The sequence below is a fragment of the Talpa occidentalis genome, unplaced genomic scaffold (genome assembly GCF_014898055.3).
Source record: "Talpa occidentalis isolate TD23 unplaced genomic scaffold, MPIMG_talOcc4v2.1 talOcc4.2, whole genome shotgun sequence".
Classification (NCBI taxonomy): domain Eukaryota; kingdom Metazoa; phylum Chordata; class Mammalia; order Eulipotyphla; family Talpidae; genus Talpa; species Talpa occidentalis.
In genome coordinates this window covers 111,369,393-111,390,452 of record NW_023602073.1, presented here as the reverse complement: position 1 = coordinate 111,390,452, position 21,060 = coordinate 111,369,393, and the positions used below count along the sequence as shown (strand labels likewise).

At 41.9% G+C, this 21,060-nt stretch overlaps 1 long non-coding RNA gene across 1 annotated transcript; it reads left to right on the top strand.

The window, feature by feature from the left end:
- The first annotated feature begins 3,686 nt into the window (after positions 1–3,686).
- On the top strand, positions 3,687–9,725 carry LOC129146341 (uncharacterized). Its single transcript, XR_008552909.1, has 3 exons — positions 3,687–3,978; positions 7,308–7,499; positions 9,713–9,725. It is a non-coding gene; the product is annotated as an uncharacterized LOC129146341 (long non-coding RNA).
- Positions 9,726–21,060: the final 11,335 nt, after the last annotated feature.

Here is a 21,060-nt window from a genome sequence, read left to right as displayed (position 1 = left end):
CTCTATCTTCCTCTGCACCTCTGGGTCTTGGGGCATCAAACTAAGGGTTCATATAAGCAGTATATCCTTAGGCTTTGTTTTTTGTTTTTCAGTTTATTTTTTTTAATTTAAATTTTATTTTTATATTCCCCATACAATTACAACCCTCTTATTTTGACCCCAATGTGAGGGCGATCTGGCTGCGACATCTGGCACCCCATTGATCGCCAGGGTTGATTCGGCTGATCTGGCTGGCTAGGCGGGTGTCCCTTCCTCCCTCACCGCTCCACGTGCATCCCTCCTGGGTCTTCGGTCAAGGGTGTACTGGTAGCTGCACTCCCCTGCTAGAACCTCTAAACAAGCTATCCTTAGGCTTTGAACAGGGTGGCTGTTGGGGTGCAGGGGAAAACTCCCCACTGCTCTCTGGATTCGTTCTCAGGCTGAATGAGTAATCAAAACAGCATCAGATAGGTTAGTAAGAAAAAAACAACAACAATCAGTTTCATAACATGCAGGGAAGCTACAATGACTATGCTGATCTTGCCATAAACTAGGGGAAAAGGGCTATAAATCCTCTGAGTTGAGGTGCCTGAGGCACCAAGGAGAGGGGAGGTGGACTACAGATGACAAGGGGGAGGCTGAATACATCTTTACTCCTTAAAGATGAGATTCTTAAAAAAAAAAAAAAAAAAAAAGAGATTCTTCCATAGAGAGAACATGTCTACTGATAACACTTATACCTGGATGACACCTCCAAACTACATTCTTCCAGGTCATAGAAAGAAGCAGTGGTTGCTTCATTTATTGGGGAAGGGAGAAAGCTTAGGTATAACTATCATTTCCTAGTTTGGGGAAGAGTCAAGAACTCAGACAAGCACAAAAGTTTCTCACAGTCTCTAGAAAGTTCATTGCTCTTAGCTCAAAAAATTCTCTGTGCACCAGAGTGGACCAGCCTTTTTTTGGACACCTACATAACCTATAAAAATTAGCTGCCTCCAAACACAAATGGCCAACAGGCATATGAAAAAATGTTCAACATCACTTGTAATCAGGGAAATGCAAATCAAAACTACAATGAGATACCATCTCACACCAGTGAGAATGGCACATATTAAAAAAACTAGCAACAACAAATATTGGTGAGGATGTGGAGAAAAAGGAACTCTCCTGCACTGTTGGTGGGAGTGCAAACTGGTCCAACCACTATGGAGAGCTGTGTGGAGATTCCTTAACCTGCTAAAGATGAGCTTCCATATGATCCAGCAATTCCACTCCTAGGTATTTACCCAAAGGACACAGAAACATTAATTCCAAAGGGCACCTGCACCTCTATGTTTATAGCAGCACTATTTACAATAGCTATGGAAACAACCCAAATGCCCCAAAATAGATGACTGGATCAAGAAGATGTGGTACATATATACCATGGATTATTACTCAGCATTCAAAAAAGATAAACACATGCAATTTGCAGCAACATGGATGGAGCTGGAAGGGATCATGCTCAGTGAAACAAGCCAGAAAGAAAAAGAAAAATACCGATGGTCTCACTCATAGCAGGAATCTAGAAAACCTAAATAAGGGACCAGGAAAAAGAATATAAGAAAGAAAAAATCAAAATCAACAAACAACTATGAACCAGAGACACACTATGGGGGTTGGGGGACGGGGAAAGGAGGGATTGGGGTCAAAATAAGGGGGTTGCTATTGTATGGGAAATATAAAAATAAAATTGAAAAATAAATAAATATTTAATTATATAAACATAAAAAAAATAATTAGCTGCCTCCCCCAATGGCATCTAGAAATGCTGGGAATCACCTCACTGGCCGGGCAGAAAAGAGACTGAATATACAAACAATGGGCGGATCACATATAAAAACAGACCTTTGACCTCATTAGAAACAACAACCTGCCCAGGAAACCAACCAGGTCCAGGAGCCATTTGCTATAGTCCGCCCCTGCAGGAAGCTAAATTGCTATCTCAGTAGCAATCCAGACAGCCGAACAACTCATTCCTGTTACAACCAGCTTTAAATGGCCAGGACTTGATTGATAACTGACAGCTCCCCTAGCTTTTGTTCTATTTTCCTTTTAGGACCTACCAGAGAAAGTCAAATATGCACACCCCCCCCCCCCAAATATGTGCCACGTAGGATACCCCTTTCTTTTTAATCAGTTTCCAACATCCCTACACTGACCACCTCCAACCAGGGCACACCTGCGGTCTTCCTTTTTTCCACTATAAATAGCTTTCTCCCTCCTCTGCCTGCCTTGCAGTGACAGCGGCCCCCTTCCGTGCCACAGCAAGCTGTGAATATATAGCTGTTGCTCTTCTCTTTTGGCTGGTCTTTGTTTCTAAGAAGATTTTCTGTTAAGGTAAGTTGGGTCTATAGTGTTCTGTTAAGGCCTGAATAGGCAGCCGTCCCCCAACCCTCTGTTTTCTATTTAAAAATTTTTGTGAACATGGAGAACAACTGATCTCTTTTTGAATGGCTGCTTTCAGGTGTCTGACATTTGTGGTTAAGCTGGAACCTGCTGAGCCTGTGACCTAAAGATGGTGACAGCTTTGAGGGCGAAGGCTTTGCAGGCAGGGTGCAGGCACTGTCTTCGGCAGACAAAGGTGATATACCTACTTTTAAAGATTTTATTTGCTTAGGAAGAAAAGAAGTTTAACAGAAAGGCCAGAGGCCAGTAGGCCCCAGCTGTATAGAAGAAAGACTATTTTTAAAAGGACATATATTGTAGTTCTTTTTATTGACTGGGTGCAGGCAAACCAACTGATGTTTGCACTAATTTTTTCTCAGTCCATTAAGAGCTTTTAGAGATAAGGAGGAAAGGGTGGTGGGACCTGTATCTCCTGGGAGTTGTTGTTCTGGGAAACCTCTGCAGGAGTCTCAGAACTCATCAGATATTTGCAATGAATGTAGCACTTCCAGTACCTTCCCCTTGATTTTTCTCATCTTTATTCTTCAGGGTATGAAAGATGGAGACACATTTAAAACCCGTTTCCTGCAGTTATCATTCACTCAGGAAAAACTGATTGAAATGTGGAAGTGGGCCCTTTCTTGAAAAACCTCAGCTGTTTGTTACCAGGCCTGGGGGCTTTATTATCTTAAAGTGACTTTGCAACCTATAAGTCACCTATAAGAAGCCAAAGGGAGTGAGTTAACCAGATCTCTGAAAAAAATGTAACCAATATTTCTTCAATTACTGGCAGACCAATTGACTTCCTTCTGCTCAGGGCACTTGATTCTGTCCCCACAACCCACCACTCATAGCTGGTTTCTCTGGAATTATATATAGTTTTTGCCTGGATGCCCAATCTACATTATCAGCTGTCCCCAAAACTCTTCATGCATCCCAGTATTTCCCTTCTACACACACCCAGAGGTAATAGTATGTTGAATACTCTAAACAGTTTGCCTGCTCTGGCCAGGTCCTATGTTCCTGGCAATTCCACTCAGACTTGGGGACTCAGTACCTGGGCACATGCAATTGTCTCTCTGGTCACAGCTTATTGGATCAGAGGAAAGTATCAGGTTGAGGGTCAGTTGCAAGTAATAGAAGCTCCCCTAAATAGTTGCTTAAACAAGGTGGGCACAGGTTTCTCTCTCACATAATAGAAGCCTGGAGGGAGGCCGTCCAGGGATAGCGTAGGGGACTTTATCAGTTATTCAGCCTCTTCTGCTTATATTCTGCTCTCTCAAGAAAGTGGCTTTTGTGCTCAGTGCTCCAACATTGCAGTTAGAGCTCCACTCAATGTTACCGGATGGTCCTCAGGGGAAGGGTGGTTCTAGGTTTCCAGCCCCACCCAAGGAAGGGTGAGCTGAGCAGGGAGGAGAAGCTGGAGGAGACTGCAAGAAGATGGAGAGCAAGAAGGAGAGCTGGAGGAGGCATGGGGAGCAGAGACATGTGAGGAAGTTGTGCTTGCTTCTCGGCCTGGGACTGGTACCAGGACTTGGAGGACATGGAAGAGGACCCTTGAAACCAACATGGGTGAGAGATTCGTGGGGAGGTTAACATGGCAGCGTTTATTTTGATTTTGGTTTTGCTCCTTTGGTCCCAGACTTGCCTGGCCCCTTCTCTCCCTTTCCATGGGTCCCCGCCAGGAGGTGCTTGAGATTTGTGGCAAGCTTCTGGGCCAACCTGTTTGGCTGGGCATTTACCCATGAAGGGATGGGTAACTTTAGGTACTTGATTTGGAAACTATACTCTCTCCCTTCTGTGTATTGCACACTAATTGTATTAAATTTCCTTTCCATTAAAGGTCTTATGTGCTAGAGTATCTTTTGTCTTGGTGAGGTGGATGGCAGAACCTATTTAGGACAGGCAGGTTGGGAGTTTTGGGGTGCTCCTCACCCTGCCTGGTAACATCACCTTATCATCACATCTACCCCAAAGAAATTTCCCAGGAAACTTAAAAACACTTTGGTGTATATCCCATTGAATAGAACTTAACATTAGGCCTCTTCGTGGATTTGAGGGAAACTGGAAATGTAGTCTTTTTGCTTGGTGACAATGTAAAGGTCAAGGTTTTAGTAGGCTCTGTTTAAACTGTCAATCTGCAAATTGTTCTAAGTCAGTCAGATTTCCAAGAATTTGTACTAAGAGATTCTAAAACTACTTTCTGGTAATAGCAGACTCTGGAGACATGCAGACTTGGCTCAACAATACAGGTTGCTCAAATTTATAGAGGAAACCAGGCAAGAGAGCACAGAAAGAAACCCAAGAGACCATGAGCTTCTGGGGAGACATCAACAATGATCTCAGGTCCTGACCCAGTTTCACTTCTCATGAAGCTCACATTTTAAAAGTCTGCTTTTTAAAAATTAAGGAGAGAAAGGGGGTGGGAACAGGAGACTTTCAGATTATTCAAAAAAGTTATTTTTCCCAGAAATAGTTTCAATAAGGATACTTTTTATATGCATAAGCCTAAACTAAACATCACAGAGCAACCAACGTTTGGTGACTTCTAGTTTTTGCTCAAAAATCTTGTCCTTTTCCTGTCACCAACAGCAGACATTTTCTTTATCCTGTATCCTTGTCTCCTTTATTGTTATCACACATTACCAGGATAAACAAAGTCAAAATTACCCAAACAAACCTCATTAGTTGCTTAGGCAACAGTGCTTTGTTCTTTTATTGATGCTCCCATAGTCTCTTTCCCCCCTCCCCCCACCCCATAACAACATCAGCAAAAAACCACAGGTAGTTTCTTGGCCTTACAGGCATCCAAGAAGGCTGCTTGTCTAAATGATCCAACAGAGGCCAGACCTGATGAACCACACTCCCTCACACTGTGATAGACTGCCCAGTCCCTTAGCTGTGACGACACAGGGTTTTTTCTGCTTTCCTCACCTATTCTTGCATTCTTAGATTGATCAAATTTTCTTTTATTCATTTTCTTCTCTCTAAAATAGTTAGGAAGTTGTCCTCACCTCCCTCTCTCCCTCCCTCCCTCCCTCCCTTCCTTTCTTTCTGTGGTATAATTTACATACAGTAAAGTGAACAAATCACTAGTGTACAGCTTACAAATTACACACAGGTAATTGTCATGCAGATCAAGTTGTAGAATATTTATCATACCCCGGTATACCCTCATGCTCCTCATATTTTACATTCCTCCAAAGGTAACCATTTGTGATAGTTAATTTTAATGTTAACTTGACTGAATCATGAGATGCCCAGATATCTAGTTAAACATTTTTTTCTGGGTGTGTCTGTGAGAGTGTTTCTGGAAAAGATTAGTATCTGAATTATTAGACTTGGAAAAATAGATTGCCCTCTCTCGTGTGGGTGGACATGATTCAGTCCACTAAGGGCCTACATAGAACAAAAAAGAGGAGCAGAGTAATTGTTTCCTCTTTGCCTGGCTGATGAGCTGAGACATCAATCTTTTCCTGCTCCCTAATGCTCTTGCTTCTTAGGTCTTTGGAATAAGACTGGTTTGTATGCCATTAACTCTCAGGCCTCCAACTGTATCACCAGCTTTCCTGAGTCTCCTGGGGAAAGTCATGAGCTTTCCTGACTCTTGCAGAGTAAAGATTATGGGACTTAATCTGCCTCCATAATTATGTGACCCTCTTATCAGAATAGGGATTTATGGAGGTTAGGTGGTCAGGTGACCAACAGAGTTTCAGGTCTATGCCACAGGGCACCCAGTGGGTCCTGAAACCCATCTTGTGGTTTTCTCCCCAGTTCTGGAAAGCATAATCAGAATAGATAAACTCAGCAGCAGGCAGAATCCCCACATTGGTTTGCTGATAGGTGGAGTGAAGGCAATTATAGTGGAAGCCACAGCCTCTACCTAAGAGAATAGTTAATCAAAAGCACTACCACATTCCTGGAGGAATCACAGAGATTAGTGTCACCATCAAGGACTTGAAAGATGTAGAGGTGATGATTCCCACCACATCCTTATTCAACTTGCTTATTTGGCCTGTGCAAAAGACAGATGGATCTTGGAGAATGATGGTGGATTATTGTATGCTTAACCAGATGGCAACTCCAATTGCAGCTGCTGTACTAGATGTGGTTTCATCGCTTGAACAAATTAGTACATGCCCTTTACTTGGCATGCAACTGTTAAATTGGCAAATATCTTTTTTTTCTCCATTTTTGTCCAGAAAGTCTACCAGAAGCTTTACTTTGAGCTGACAAGGCCAGCAATACACCTTTACTATCCTACCTCAGGGGTGTACCAAGTTTTCACCTGTGTGCCATAAATGGTTTAGAGAAATCTTTGATTCCTTTTCCCTTCTTGAAGATAACACACCAATCCATTACCTGGATGACATTCTGTTCATTAGACATGCTGATCAAGAAGTAGCAAAGTGCTCTAGACTTATTGGAGAGACATTTTCATGCCAGAGTATGAGAAACAAATCTGACATAAGTGCAGGAAACTTTTACCTTAGTGAAATTTCTAGGGGTTCAGTGATGTAAGGCAAGTCAGGCTATCCCTTCTATGTAATGGATAACTTTACATCTGGCCACTCACTGCCAAAAAAATGCCTAGTAACACTTTGGTGTGTTACTTTGCCCAATTTATCAAGTGATCCAGAAAACAGCTAGTTTTAGGTAGGGCTCAGAATTAGAGAAGGTTCTGCAACAGGTCCAGGATGCCACACAAGCTGCCCTGTACTTGAATCACATGGTCCTTCAGAACCTATGGTGTTTGGGGTGGCAGTGGCAGATAGAGATGTTGTTTGCTGAACTGGCTTCTCTTTCTCTTCCTCTGATTTACCCTATTGGTAAATCATAGTGTAGGCCCTTAGGATTTTGAAGTAAAACCCTGATCTAAAAAGCTTTTTTATCCTCTGCAGATAACTGCTCTCCTTTTGAGAAGCGATTCTGAGCCTACTGCTGGACCATAGTGAACTGAATCCTTGAACATGTGTCACTGAGTTACCTTGACACCTGAGCTGTCCAACATCAAGCCATGCCTGGTAGCTCTCCATCATCAAAAAAAAGTGGTTTTATATGTGACTGGGCCCACGCACATGCTGAAGGCACAAGTAAGTTATATAAAGAAGGGACCATGGTCCTCATTCCCACTGTACCACCTTTTCTTTCCCCGCCTGTACTGTGGCCTCTTGGGATGTTCCCTCCATCTGTTGACAGAGCAAGAGAAGACTCAGGTTTGGCTTACAAATGGTTCTGCACAATATTTAGGGACCACGTGAACATGGACAATGCAACCCTGTAGCCTTTTTCTGGGCCATGAAGGAAAACCTCCCAATGGGCATAACTTTGAGCAATGTACCTGGTTATGCACTTTGCCTATAATGAGAAATGATCATATGATGAATTACATGCTAATTCATGGGTCATGGCCAATGATTTGGGTGAATGGAAGTAAGAAGGAACATGATGGGAAAATTGGTGACAAGGAAATATGGATAAGAGATAGGATATGGGCAAGGCGTGCAAAGATACTTATGTCCCACATGAGTGCATACAACAGGATTTTAATAATTGAGTTGATATAATGACACTTCTTATGGATACCAAACTTTTTCCCCAGCCATTCCTGTCTTCACCCAATGGGCTTATTAACTAGTGGCCATAGAAGCTGGGATGGAGGTTATAAATGAGTTTATGGAGCCCACTGATTGAGAATTGGATCAGAAAATGTGGTATGGGGCCTCCCCGGTGTGCAGCGGTTGAGTGCTGGGTTGCGAAGCTGCCTGCAGCCTCTGCAGTGCCGGTTCAATCCCCGGCTGCTCCCCGGCCACTAGCACGCAGACCTCTCCTGCCGCCCGCTGCTCCCCTCAGCAGTGTACTTTAGTCCTTCTACCTGTTCTGCTCCCCCTCTGGCTCTGGTGAATTCTCTCACCCTCCCATGCTTCTGACTGTGCCCAGTGCGTGTATGAATAAATAAATAAATCTTTAAAACAAAAAAAAGATTATTTGTAAAAAAAAAGAAAAAAGAAAATGTGGTATGTTCACACTAATACCATTCACCATAAGGAAGAGAGATTATTGCCATTTATATCAAAATGGAAGGAGTTCCAGGGACTTATGAGTAGTAAAACAAGTTAGAATGACAATGACAAATATTGGTCATTTAAATAATGACCAACTTGACAAGGTAAAATACTTATAAAAATGAGTGGACATTAAAAAAATAAAGTGAGGTTACTGAGATTCATTTTATGATCACTGCCTGACTCTATGGGGGGGCGCCTTAAGCAAGGAGGTCCCCCAGTCCAGTGGGAGTTCATGATGCCTATGAACCCTGCCTGGGGCTAAGTGGGAGCTCCCCTAGGCAAGGGAGGCCCCGTTAGGGCCAGCAGTGGGTTCATTTCATGTACCCTGCCCTGACTCAAAGTGGGGACTCCCTAGGGCCAGTGATCGTTAAGAGGAAGGGGGTGGAAAATGGGTCACGGTGAGATCAGGTTTGATGTTAGGGAAAAAATGATTAGGTTTAGCAATATGGACTTCCATTCACCAAGGCTACCTTGGCTATCGCTCCTGCATAGTACGTACTCTGCCAGTACAGAGACAAATACAGAGTCCCAATATATACTACTCCTTGGGGTGATCAGTCAGTCACCTGGTGGCAGGTTGATTATATTGGACTGCTTCCCCATTGTGGAAGAGGTACGTTTTGTTCTTATTGGAATAGATACTCCAAATATGGATTTGCCTTCCCTGCACACAATGCTTCTGCCAAAACTGCCATCTGCAGACTTACAGAATGATTTATCCTCTGTCATGTTATTCCACATAGCACTCATTCTGATCAAGGAATTCACTTTATGGCAAGATAAATGTGGCAATGAGCCCATGCGCGTGGAACTCACTATTCTTACCATGTTCCCCACTATCCTGAAGCAGCTGGCTTGACAGAATAGAGAATGCTTTTTGATGACTGTTTTAGTGCCAACTAAGTGTCCACACCATGCAGGACAGGGACAAGGTTCTCTAGAAGGCTGCCAATGCTCTGAATTAGCACCTAATGTATGGCACTACTTCTCCAATAGCCAAGATCCACAGGGCCAGGAAATGAGGGTTGGAAAAGAGAATGGCACTTGTCACCATTATCCCCAGTGTCCCTAGCAAAATTTTGCTTCCTGTTCCCACAACCTTATGCTTTGCTGGCCTAGTAGTCTTAGTTCCAGAGGGAGAAATATTTCTGCCAGGAGATACCACAATGATTCCACTGAAGTAGATGTTAAGATGGCCATCTGGCCACTTTGGGCTCCTCGTGCCTCTGAATCAACAGGCAAAGAAGGGAGTAACTGTGATGACTGAGTGACTGATCCCGGCTACCAAGAGGAAATTGGACTATCGCTTCACAATGGGGATAAGGTAAGCTATGTCTGGAATACAGGAGATACCTTGATATTTCCATGCCCTGTCGTTAAGGCCAATGGAAAACTACAACAATCCAACCAAGTTAGGACTACTAATGTCTCAGATCCTTCAGAAAAGTAAATTTGAACCACCCCACCAGGTAAAGAACTACAACTAGCTGAGATACTTGTGGAAGACAAAGTGAATACACTGGAGTAGTAGAAAAAGATAGTTCTAAATACCAGCTATGACTGTGTGACCAGTGAGAAACAACAACTATAACTGTCGTGAGTTTTTTCTCCTTATTGTATAAATATGTGTGTATATATGTATAAGAATATAAATTTATGGCAAATGCCATTTTTGTCCTATCTTATTCCCTTATCATACAACATAAGATTATTGAATTTATATCAGAGTGTTGAAGTATTGTTAAGTTTACTTCACAGTATTTAAATTATGGGATATTGAAGAAGGGGTAAAAACCACTCTGGGACTTTACCTCCTCTTCTGGGAAAGGGAGTAGTGTGGTGTTGATTCTATGAAGAATCGTTGTATTGTGCTAACTGGAATTATAACCTTATTGTCTTTTTTTGGGAATTCAATATGAATTAAGGAAATTCAAATGGGTACCAAATTAAAAAATGATGGTGGTAACTCATTATGCCAACTTGTGGTGGTAACTCATTGTGCCAACTTGGCTGGGCCACAGGGTGCCCTGCATTTGGTTAAACGTTATTTCTGGGTATGTTTGTTAGAGTGTTTCTGTTGAGATTAACATTTAAATTGATTGAGTAAAGCAGACTGCTGTCCCCAGTGTTGGTGGGCCTCATCCAATCCATTGAAGGCCTAGAATTGAACAAGAGATGAAGTTCACTTTCTTTCCTGGACTGTTTTTGAATTGGGATGTCATTCTTCTGTTTGCCTTTAGACTTAGGCTTGGACTAGAATTGTGTCATCAGCTCTCTTGGGTCTCCAGCTTGCCAACTTCAGTTCTTGGAATTTCTTAACTTCCATAACCAAGTGTGTTAATCTCTTATAATAAATATCTCTCGTTCTCTCTCTCTCTCCTCCCCAGGATAAATAGGTAGGTAGGGAGAGGAAGAGAGGGAGGGAGGGAAGAGAGGGAGGAAGAAAGAAATAGGTTATAGAGGACTGAGATGGATTGGAATTATTTTTCAGTTTAAGTAAAACTCAGTCTACCATTGCTTGTTCCTGCTCTTTGAGCATGGTCTTCCTGGACTTTTGATTGACAGCCTGGTGGTTCACTGTCTTCTGACAGCCTAAGAGAGGTTATGCTCTTTGGAGCTGTAAAGTATAGAAGGCTCTGGAGATTTTGAGCTTATATATTTATCCTCATGTCCCTATAGTTGAAAAATCTGGCAAATATCTTGAGGGGGAGATTATGGGCTTGAAGCTCCCTTTTTCTAGTAAGACTTTAATTTCTGTGTACCACAAGAATACAGGAGATTTCACATTATCTGTTAGAAGCTCTCTAACTCTGCAGCCTCCTGTGCACAACCCAGAACTCAGGAAATTTCTTGTGGGCATAACCAGTCACCTTTGAGGCTACATTAGTTAGTTCCATTAGCCCCAGGGGAATGGGCTAAAGTTCCATTGTCATAACCCATGCCCCAATATGACAAATGCCCCCGAGGGAAGGAAACTTTAGAAGGGTTCCCTTTTCTCTGGAATCCAATTCACCCAAAAACTCGTGGCTTCCACAGATTTCTTATGTCTTTAGAAATACGATTTTTACAGTTTCCTCATCATTTTTTTCTAGTTATTGAAGGAGGAAATTTTGGCTACCACAATCTACTAAGGCTCATGTATGGGAAAAGAATGAAGTAGAAGGACAAAAATGAAATATGTCAGAGCAGAAAAAGAAAGAGCTCAATAGATCACTGAAGGAGCAGAAGAGTGATTCACTTCTTTCTGTCTTAATTCTTATTGCAGTATGGTTTAGAGACAGTCTCACTATGAATCTTTCAAAGGTGAACATTTGTAACAACACTGCTCACTGCATGGAAGGAGGAAACACATCTGAGATAACTATTCTCTGATAGGCCTGATATGGGCAGGGCTGCCTGCCTGAGCCAGGAAGGCTAATTTACTAACTATAGCTCCTCTCATTATTTCCTGATGTTTTGGAGTTTGGAAGGAGAAATTACTTGATACAGAAAAGTCTGCTTTTTTCCCCTAATGGATCAGATACTAGTGTCTGGGAGTTAAGACAAACTGGCAGCTGTAAGCTTCTTAGTGGTGGAGGAAAAATTTGAACTGGAAGAAAAAGAGGGAAGAGGAAGTAACTGACATTTTACTTTATACCTTTCTTGGTCAAAATAAGGGGGTTGCAATTGTATGGGGAATATAAAAATAAAATTTATAAAAAGAAAAAGAAAAAAAGAAAAAAAAAATCACCCTTAAGAATAGAACAGAAAAAATGACTGTGACATTAGAATTGATGGAAACTTCTTTTAGAATACAGTGGAAGGACAATTAAAAAAAAGAAAGTTTGAATCCCAGAAAACAGCTTTCTTATTTGTACTACATTTGAGAACCAGAATTCCATCCTTTGCAAACTAGATAACTTTTGTACTCTTTGTAACTTTTAGTTTACCACTAATTACATTTAAGATATATTGGTAATGGCATCTTATTAAAGTTGTACCAAGAAGATCCAAAGAAAGAATCTTAAGGGCCTCCCTGCAACTGAATGCTGTGTAGCAACTCTGCCTCTTGCCCAAGAAGCCATCACTGGTCATCTCCACCACTCAGTTCTTGGAGCTTGGTATCAAGTAGCCCCACAATCAGGGTTCAATTAACCTGTAGGTATAATTAGTGACTCTCAGTGGAGTAACTTCAGGGGATACCCTCTCTTTCCTGAGTTTACTGCCCTCAAATTTCATCTGCAATTCCACTTTTAGGATTTTATTTCTTCGATTTAAGGCCCCTCCCACCCCACTCCTTCAAACTGCTTCAGGTGCCTTGCTCGCCTACTGGACCATCTCATTTTACACTTTTAACAAATATTGGGATTTCCCCTCTGTCCTGGACACTGGGGCAGGGGGCGGGAAGAACATTCTGAATATATGAAGGGTGGCGAGCAAAAAAGCTAGCAGAGCACAAAGGAGAGGCACACAAAATAAAATTATTTAGGAAGGCATAGCTCCCAAAGCAGACACCAGCAACTTACAGCTCTCATTCAGAGTTGTATCTCACAGTGTAGAATTGGGGGTGGAGAGGTTTGTGGGGTAACATGTGGAAATGCCTGAGAAATCTACAGACCTTGGGTCTGCTGGAGATGAAAGCATTTGCTGCCGGGGGTGGTGGTGTGAAGGCAGGAAGTTACATTTTGCTGTGGGTGGGTCATGCATTTATCAGTTACAGCTTACGTGAAAGAATAGAATAGGTGGATATGTGCAGATGTGAGGAGGGTGTATAAAGAGTGGGAAGTGCATTCGCTAGTTCTTCTATTTGTAAGGAAACAAAGGAAAATGTGTTTAGAGAATAGGACAGGACTGGGGAACAGGAATTCTGCCACAATTAGATAAGGCAGAACTGCTGGAGTTTCTCTTCTGATTTATAAAGGAAGGGTTTGGAGGGGCAGTACAACTCCTATTTTCTTTTTGTTTATTATGTATTCAGTACTTTGTGGGTTTAAGTGGAATGATTTTTTAAAAAGATTTATTTATTTATGCATACAAGAACTGGGGTACAGGCCAGAGCTGGGGGGGGGGTTGGTGAGAGGATTCACCAGAGACAGAGTGGGGAACAGAACAGTCAGATTGACCGAAGTACACTGCTGAGGGGAGCAGCAGGCGAGACGGGAGAGGTCCGCGGTGCCATGTGGGTTGCTCCCTGGCTGGCCAGGGATCAAAATTGAGCTGCAGAGACTGTGGATAGCTTCATAGGTTGTGTCTTAACCCCTTGAGCCACCAGGGAGGCCCATAAGTGGAACGATTTTAAAGAGCTATTCCGAGACAGGGAATAGCTACTTGATCAGCAGAATCTTGGGCTTTAAATGGGAGAAGACTGTGAGGTGGGATCATTATAATTATTTTAAAGTTCCAACAAACAAGTTTATCCACAAAGCACTTCTCCAGTCTTTCCTAGGAGAATTAGGAACACTTTCACAACTATCTAATTTTAATCTTTCCAACATTCTTGTGAGGTAGGTAAGAAGAAATATTCTTACACTTTTTTTTTTAACACATCATAAAATTTCATGACACGTAGTTTCCAAATAAAGCACGTGGGGCCAAAGTGTGAAGTCAGCCAGGTTAGTGTGCCTTCTGAGAGAAGAGCTGATATTCTTTTTTTTTAAAAAAAAGAAAAATTATTTATTTATTTATACAAGCGCTGGGTACAGTCAGAAGCGCGGGAGGGTGAGAGAATTCACCAGAGCCAGAGCGGGGAGCAGAGCAGGCAGAAGGACCGAAGTACACTGCTGAGGGGAGCAGCGGGCGGCAGGAGAGGTCTGCGCACCATGTGGGACCCTCCTCTGGTGGCCGGGGAGCAGCCAGGGATCGGACTGGTGCTGTGGAGGCTGCGGGCAGCTTTGCAACCCAGCGCTCAACCGCTGCGCCATTGGGGAGGCCCCTAGCTGATATTCTTAATGCTGAAGCATTCTGTTTGGTCTGTGCTTTCTTCTTTCTGTTCTGAGCATGTGGCTCTGGATGGCCTTCAATGCAGCCTCGCAGGGCTTAGCAGTGACCTGTAATGGATTCATAAGAGCGTTAATTATAAAGGCTTTCCTATGATTTTGAAAGTGTACTGTGCATACAATATCATTTTTTTATTTTTATATTTTTTTTTGCTAGGGACTTAGAGAGGCCTCAGAGTTGAAATTTGTCTCATACCTAACTAAAGCTGTTGGACCTAGGAGCTGTCTTTTGTTCAGCAACTCTAAAACCTTTCCTGGAACATGAACTGCTAATGAAAGGAAGAATTTTTTTTTTAAACCTTGTTAACCATTATCTTCCTACTTTCTATTGTCTGAGGAGAGAAGTAATTCTATTGATCTGCCCAGTTAAGTTTTACCTCTGTCAGTAACAAAGACTTAATTTCTACAATGGTGGATGAATAATAGACGAACAGCCAATTTATCCTGGGATGTTAAGCCTGAAAGATAATAGAACTTCTGCCCTTTGTTTAATATGGGATTTGAAACAGACAATATGGAAATAGTTGTATTTTATCAAAGTGTGGTGGTCAGCAAGATAAAAACGTTTGTGCTAAAGAGAGTTTCCATGTTTTAAAGAGATCTGAGTGTGACAGATTGTGGATTTGGTTTTGATTTTTATTTCTTACCAATGAAACCGTAAGGTGACTCCTATTCCTCTTTAAAAGATTAAAAAAAATACTTCGGGCTAGAGGAGTCTTGTGAAATCAATACTATTTTGCTTTTGAACCAGAAGTATGCAAAATGAAGGATTTGATTGGTCGTATACTATGCCCATGGTCACTATTACTCCATTTATGTTGAAATTAAATGCTGGAATATGATTGTATTCCATAGAATACAATCTTGCAGAATATTCCCATCAAACCTGGAAAGGCTCTAATCTAATGTACTAAATATATAAAATCAAGATTCCCTTAAAATTTTGTCAGTATTTTTTTTTTAGGGTTTCAGGAAAATCACATTATATATACTATAGTCATGCTCTCAAGTTGTTCTCTGTGCATTTTGTGAGGCTGACGTGAGAGGACTTAATTGGAAATAATTATGCTACACCATTGTCTGATTTTATGTGAGGAAAACACACATTTGGGCATTTAAACACATGTTTTTGTTAGATCTCTGAGTTCAAACCTTATAATATTCTATAAATTTCAGAAAGAATCTTTCCAGTAAAGAAAGAGATCCATTTTAGTGTTGGGCCATAAGGAAAAAAAAAGTAGAGAAAGGCCTGGAAAGGGTTCTCCTTTTGTCCTCAGAATTTTATATTCAGAAGATGTAGATCAACTTTTTCAGTGTCAGCAGAGTTGATGTTTATGCTTTACATTTGGTGCTGTTTTTTGTTTTGAAGTATGTAAGATGGGGCTGGGAATGCCACAATCTGTATAGGGTCAATAAAGGTCTAAATCAGGCTCCACTTTGAATCATATTTGTATCTGCTGCTCAAATACCATAAATGACTCCCCATTACCCATTAGATAAAATCTAAATGGCTCAGCTTGCTCTTTTCAAACCAGCCCAGGATCTTCCTACCTGCAGGACAGTGTTCCTTCAGGCAGGCTGAACGGCCTGGACAAGGCAGGTCTACAGGTGGGAAGGCACAGTGAGTGTTTGGAATATAACCATGAGGGAACCTGCCCAGAATGTGGGTTGCCTGAAGGTTAGGGCCATATATACCAAGTCTGGCACCACAGGGCTCTTGAAATCCTCCGCTGCACACATTTTACTGAGAGCCTTTTCATGCCAGAGACTGGTTACTGCAAGGAGACAAAAATGAATAATTCACAGTCCCCATCCTCATCCCCCTGCATCTGCTGAGGGACTTAGGCTGGTAAACAATCACTGCGGAGGCAGTTACGTGCTGTGATACTTGATGGACCAAAGTTATGGCAATGATGGGAATTTGGTTTTTGATTTTTACGTACAATTTCCCCACATTAAAGGCTGAATTAAACCCTACAAAAACATTAAAATCAGAACTGCTGCTATTAAAAACCCATTCCAGTGATCTCATACTTGGTGGCTGAAGCAGCTAATGGCAAGTGAGCGCCCGCAACATTAGCAAGAACGGAAACATGTCCCCATTCTTTTGGTCGTCCAGCCTAGAGCTGCTTTTCTGTTGGCCACCCCTTGTGACAGGAAATTTTTCTTCAGCTTTCTCTCCTAGCAACAGCAACATTCTTTCAGGCAGTGTTTGTCTCCTTCTCTGAGCAAGAAAAACCATCTAAATCACTGGGGAAGGTGGAGGTGGCGGGTAGGCAGGAGGGAGCACAGCCACAGGCTTCCTGCTCCTTTCTGGAAATGCTCAGAGTCTTCTGCACCATGAACATTTGTGAGAGAGATCCTGGGGATGAGTGCTTTTTGGTTGGGTTTGATCTAATCCTCATGGTGCCAGGTCAGTCAGTGATCAGGTCTGTGTTTGCTCGAAGGTGTGGGTGGAAAGGAATCAGACTTGATGGAGCTGGCTCAGTGTGAAGAACATGCTTTAAAGAGAAAAAATAAGTGTAAAAGTGAGCACAGCAAACTGGACGAAAAGGTAAAGGTGAGAAAAGTGGTGAGGTTATATGGCACACAAAACTCAGGGAAATCAAAAATAAAAAGAAGGAAGGACACATTTTAGCATCCTCCATGTCAAAGGAGGCCTGCTAGTCAAATTGGTTAAATGTGGTTTCACAGAAATAATGGAAAGCTTAGGAAGTTACTAATCCCTAGTGGTTATGATTCTAAGGAAAAAGACCTTTTGGGCTTAGTAGTAATATCAGAAGCAGAGGTGTGGTTTTCATTTCCTCTCTTATGTCTGTTGAGTCAAGATCCAGTAAGCCCAAGCCCCCCCAAAACAATTCAATCTGAAGTCAAGAGGAGTAGAAATAAAGGCAAACCTAGAACAAATATCCTCCTGGTATTGTGAACAACAATAATAACATTACACATGAGAGCACTTGCTATGGGTCAGGCACACTACTCTGCATTTCTTAAATATATTAACTAATTTAATCATGGCAACAATCAATGTTATTATTCCCCCTTTACAGATGAGGAAATGAAGGAACAGGGTTAAGATAACTTGCATAAGGTTACTGTGTGGGGAGATTTCCCCCTTCCCCTCAGCTGGCAAGTAAATAAACATCGCACAGATTCACAGGAGAAAAAAAATTTATTTAATTATGCACATAGGGGAATCTATGTAGATGTGAAGACTCCAAAGAGGGTTAGGCAAAACATGGGTATATATATGTCATCCTGGACTAAGGAGAAGTGGGGAAAAGTCTGGGGACTTCCAGAAAGGAAGGCAATTCACAGGAATCACATTTGGGAAACAAATATTTTTTGGGTCATGTAAAAGAACAGAGAGGAGTTGTAAGAAACAAATTTTGCTAGGTTCCTCCCTGTCTGCCACACCTAGTTTGTTCACTGGAATTGATTCTGATGACAGCTGGAATGCTGCAACAGGTCTTCAATGTAAATTCACTTAAGGCAGGGAGGTAAAAAGCTATTCTAGAATCTTCTGGATCTTAATTACTTTTAGCTTAACACAATAAACATGCCAAATTGGCATATTTTGGGGCAGTCTATTCTGAACCTCTTTAACTACCAGTGAGTAGTTTAAGAGCAGCCAAGCATAACGGAGGTCTCCTGCTGCATGCTGACTTTTTGGCTTTGTTTCCTTAATCTGCCTTCCCAAATACAGGTCTCCTCAACTCTCTGGGGTCATTTGGTGAGCTGAAGGGCATGGCATCCCAGCAACCACTGCAGATTTCCAAATGCTACTGCCCTACTTAGAGTAATCAAAGAGTAGCTTTTGCCGATGCGATATCTTTGAGGATGACCACAACTCCTTTCCCTTACATTCCAGAGTTCTGGGAAATTCCCAGAGCACATAGGAAGCTCTCCGTTTTGCATTCCCTTCACCTTTCCATCAGGTGTCATGGGGGGAAAAATGGTTGCCAAGGGAGTTTCTGAGCTTTTGAATATGAGGCTCCCTTGTTAAAGCCTAGAACTTTGTTGGCATCTACATTTAGGGAGTGGAGGGAGAACATTTGCCCCCAGGGATATATGAACACCTTGTAATAACTGCTTCCTCTATTCTGCCTGCAACAATCTCCAAGGCTGGGGAATTTCTATGTCAAGGCTTTTAAAAATTTGATCATGGACCACCTGAAACTTGTTAAGATAGACATTTTGGGCACTCACCTCTGATTTAATCTCCGGAGATGGGGCTTTTGAACCTATACTTAAACAACTCCCCAGGTGATTTTTTTTGGGCACACTTAAGTTTGTGAGCCCCTGTGCTATGATCTGAAAATAATGTAGCTCTTATGTTTTTCCTAGGGCTAAAGCAATAATGTAGAGAAAGTAAAATGGCTTTTGACCTCAGGATTTTTAATATATTCACAAGCTAAATTGAAATGACAGCACCCTGGGAATTTTGCCTTTGGGCATGCTGTGCTTCACTTTATCCAGTCAGTTCCCTGGTGATCTTTTTTGACCTTAAAATGTTTTTAAAGCTCTTGACTTTGGGAAAGTTTCAAACAGGAATGTTCTTGATTTCAAAGTGCTCTGTAGCTGGGAGATTATTTCTGGCATGTCTCATAATGAGTTGAGGGTGAGGGAGGGGTAATCCTCCATAGGTGGTCCTATGAAACAGGCAATATTTTGATAATCCTGGCTGCTTTTTATTGTCATACTTAATATCTGTAAATAAACCTGTCTAACAATGCCTTGGATGTGTTTTCAGAATCCAGGAAAGAGTGTGTGTGTAGTGTGTCTTTTATCAACCTTCAGGGCAGGTGTAGGGTCTCCTTAAAGGCCACCATGGTTTCATCCTCTCCAGGCACTGCTGTCCACACACCTCCATCATCTACCTTAGTTGTTTTTTTCCCTCAGTCACTTGTGTGAAATACTCTCTGTTCTTCCTAAGTTCCTTCAGAGAAAATGGTAGCAGTTTGGAGACAATACCTGTGAGTCACCCAATACAGGTTTTTTTTTTTTTTTTTTTTTTTTTTTAAAGATTTATTTTTATTTATTTATACAAGCGCTGGGTACAGTCAGAAGCACGGGAGGGTGAGAGAATTCACCAGAGCCAGAGCGGGGAGCAGAGCAGGCAGAAGGACCGAAGTACACTGCTGAGGGGAGCAGCGGGCGGCAGGAGAGGTCTGCGCGCCATGTGGGACCCTCCTCCGGTGGCCGGGGAGCAGCCGGGGATCGAACCGGCGCTGCAGAGGCTGCGGGCAGCTTCGCAACCCAGCACTCAACCGCTGCGCCACCGGGGAGGCCCCCAATACAGGTTTGAATATAGTTCTGTTTGGGTCAAGATGGATGAACAAGATCTTCTAGAAGAAATATGCTATCTTAGGTTAACAGTTCCAGAGATAAGATTGAGGACATTCCCACATAAGGCTCTTCAAAGGGTACAGAGGTAAGCCCCATCCCTATTCTTGTCAAACTACCCATGCGGATGTATGATAAAGCAAGTCCACAAATGTTAGAGTAAGATAAACATCAAGAATAGGAGAAAACTGTGTTAGGGGAATAAAAAGAGCCGAAAATGTTTCACACTCTCTCCCAACCAGACCTGACCTCTTCCAAGCAATTCCAGGCATTTTCCGTAATACTAGCCCAGACCAGCTTTATTAGGCTATGGAATAGGCACTGGTGTGATTTTAGGCATGTCTCCCAGCCCCAAATAGCAGCTCTAGTGTGTTATTCTATTATGACTTTATTCTTCTAGGTCTTAAAAGTTTTCATTTCGGTGAGTTCTTCCTTTAACGTGGAAGCTTCTGATGGTGACTTAAGTCAAGTTGAACTAGTATTTGGTTATATCCTCAGGGTAAGAAAGAGGAACCTAATTCACAATTCAATGAGCACAAATGCCATCTGTGATGGCTTGGGATGGGAATTTGAGGGGAATTCAAATGAAGTGATAGGAGTAAGAGGGACCTGAAAGTTGCCTAGTTTACCTGTCAGAGACTAGTTGAAGTTATCCTTTGAGGTTTCCCACTGACAACGGGATCTATTTGATGGGCTTTAAATGGAATTAATGTAACCTTTTGTGGTAGACTTAAAAGTTAGTAATAGCATTTCCCATCAAAGACCTACAGTTTTGCCTTAACTTAGCAATTCTACTCTTACAAATTTAACACAATGAAATAATCATGAATGTGATTATTTGATTCATTCTTCACTATTTATTCCAACAGTTATTTATTGTGCATGTAGTACAGTGCAGGGACTGTTATGGGAATTGGGATTATAGCAATAATGAAAGTAGGCAAAATCCTTGACCACATGGAGTTTATGTGCTAGTTGGGAAGGATGGATAATAAACAAGACATTGTGTTACCAAGTCTCAAGGGCAGTTTTCAATCCACATTTTATTAGTTCTCTCAGTCTCTTCCTTCTAGAAATTCTTTATTTACTCGATTTCTGGGACTCTACATTCTCTTACCTTACTGCCTCTCTATCTTAGTGTTCTTTATTGGATCCTTTCTGATTTTCAATTGGTGGCCCCAAGAGCTAAATCTTCAAACATTTCTTTCCTCTTTCCCTAAACACCAATATGCTGATGATCCAAATTTATATATCCAGACCCCACT